This window comes from Sander vitreus, chromosome 16, assembly GCF_031162955.1.
Source record: "Sander vitreus isolate 19-12246 chromosome 16, sanVit1, whole genome shotgun sequence".
NCBI lineage: Eukaryota > Metazoa > Chordata > Actinopteri > Perciformes > Percidae > Sander > Sander vitreus.
Window position 1 is genome coordinate 2755095 of NC_135870.1, and position 3126 is coordinate 2758220.

Sequence of the window (3126 nt, forward strand, 5' to 3'; positions counted from 1 at the left end):
GACCTAATTTTGAAAAGGTCCTAGAAATGTGGGAACATAGAGCCTAATTTTCAGTGAAAAAGAAATTCTTAGAAATGTGGGAACATAGGGCTGACCACCTTTAGATTATGGCCACTAATTGCAAGATAACACCACAAAACATAGCTCAACAACTGCTGCATGAATTACATTTTTTTGAATGATACCAATGCAAAATATACAGAGATTCAGCAGCATATTAACCATAGACAGTATATATAATTTTGTGTGACAAAAATGTTGAAAAAAGTGACAAAAATAAGCAACGAAGTGGCGAAAAAGACGAAAAGCTTCAAAAACACCAAAAAAGGTGCAGAAAAAAACGGGAAAAAGTGACAAAAATGTTGGAAAAAGTGACAAAAAATGGGTGAAAAAGCAACGAAAGTGTCGAAAAACATGAAAAGCTTAAAAAACAAACACCAAAAAAGGTGCAGAAAAAAAACTGGAAAAAGTGACAAAAATATCGGGAAAAGCTGCGAAAACACAAAAACGTGAAAAGGTGACAAAAAAAAAAAATGGGTGAAAAAGCAACGAAAGTGTCGAAAAAGACGAAAAGCTTCAAAAACAAACACCAAAAAAGGTGCAGAAAAAAACTGTTGTTGAAAAAAGTGACCAAAAAAACGGGGAAAAAGTGACAAAAATGTTGAAAAAAGTGACCAAAAAAACGGGGAAAAAGTGACAAAAAAAAAAATGGGTGAAAAAGCAACGAAAGTGTCGAAAAAGACGTCCAAAACGTAGAAAAACTAAAAAGTTGCACGGTCGACGGGAAGACAACAAGGTTTAAGAAATATAAATATAAAAAAACAATGCAAACTCCTCTTTATTTTATAAAATAAACCTTTTATTTTATGAAAAAGTTGACCATGACAGCAGTAAGATCACGTAATGCACAGAAATGGAATAAACAGCAACAGAGTAAATGAAAAACTAGTGCAAACAAATCACAAATACAAAAATATATTGCACTTGAAGTTTTAGGTGGAAGAAGTCACGTTTGAACAACATTCTCAATTTGATATATTTATCTGTAAACATTTTATCTTTTTATGCGTTTGCCGTTTTTTTCCCCGCGAGCACAAAGCTTCTTAACGTCAGTGTTTAAAAGAGGAAGGAGAGTCCAGCGAAGGAGACGCTCGCGTGAGACAGGCGACTTGTGGTACTTCATCTCGGTTGGTCGGAGTTGTGCTTTCTTTAGACCCTGTCTGGGTTATATATACCTGGACACACACACACACACACACACACACACACACACACACACACACACACACACCCTCACTCACACAGAGATACAGAGACACACACATACACACACCTCTCACTCACACACACACACACACACACACACACTCTCTCACTCACACACACACACACACTCACTCACACAGAGATACAGAGACACACACACACACACACACACACACACACACACACACACACACACACACACACACACACACACCTCTCTCACATTCACACCTCTCTCACTCATACACCCCTCTGTCTCACACACACACACAACCTGTCTCACACACACACACACACACACACCCCTGTCTCACACACACACACACACACTGTCTCACACACCTGTCTCACACACCTGTCTCACACACACACACACCCACGTGTGTGGAGTAGCCAGACCTTCCTTCAGCGAGCTTTGGAGGAGGGTCTGGCAAAGCGAGACTAGTGACAGCAACACTTGCAGGCCCCAGAAGCTCAAACTGTAACTGAAAACAGCTTTTGTCCCGTCTTAAATGTTTTTTTAGAAGAGAGGACAACAATGACGACGTTTACATGCACATAATATTCCGACTAAGTCGTTTACATGCAGCTGTGCAAAACACCGCTGACGAACACAGCGTCCCTCTGTCCTCATTCCTTCACCCAGCTTCTTGAAGAGGTCGGCTCATAACCAAAAACCTGTTGATATCCAAGTCTTTGATCATGTTTAACCGTAGCGGAGTTTCTCCTTCTTCTCGTTTGGCCGTGCATCTCTACCACAGCCCTGCAAACTGTCAGCTGGTTGGTTGGAAGCATTTATATTAACGTGATCCCGGATCCCAAAATGGCGCTCATTCAGTTCAATGGAGTTGCTCGCCTGGCGTCTACGGCACAAACGTTTCTAAGCTTCTGCGTGTCCTCCCGTGATATGGGGCTCACTGAATATGCATCTCCCGCTGGCCCGGAGACGTTACGCTGTGGTGGCGTCAGGCTTCAGCTCGGCTCGACGGAAGGTTTTAACCCTCCTGTTGTTTTCGGGTCAAATCTGGTATTTTAAAGCGTTTTTAAAGCTACAAAAACGCAGGAAAAAAAAAAAGACAAAAACATTATTTATTTTTTAAATGCTGTGACAAAAAAAATTAATTATCTGAGAAAGTGACAAAATAAATTGGACAAAAGTGAGAAAAAAAAAAAAAAAAAAAAAAAAAAAAAAAAAAACAGCAAAAACAAGTGACAAAAAAAAAAAGAAAATCTGAAAAAGTGACAAGTGAGTAAGAAATTGGAAAATGTTTTTTTACAAAAACATAATAAAAACACACAAAAAGTGACAAAAAATGTGAATAAAATCGACAAAAACGTTGAGAAAAGTGTAGAAAAAGAGCAACAAAATGTTGAAATTTCGAGCCAGAAAAACACAAAGTCACACGGTCGACGGGAAGACAACACAAGGGTTAAAATATAAAAAGTCAGTGGATTAAAAATTCAGAATAGAAAGCGTTATAATCCCTTGTTTGCAGCCCAAGGTGTCCTTGAACGGTTATGGAACCAACGCAAGGCCCGCCCTTCAATAGCTTTCACATGCTACCATTGGCTGGGCGTCCATGCTTACGCTAGGTAGCGTAACCCGATGTGTTCAGGTCCCATCCCCTGACCAATCGGCCGTCATAACCCTTAACCACTCGAGGTCAATGCCTAACCCCGACCAATCGGGCTGCTTCGTAGGGCGGGACTTAGACCCAGAAGTTGCAGTTGCAGGGGGATTTTTCGTTGCAATACCGCGAGTGGCCACTTGAACAAAATGGCTGCTAGGGTGAGTGCACCAGAGAGAGAGAGAGACAGACAGACAGACAGACAGACAGACAGACAGACAGACAGACAGAC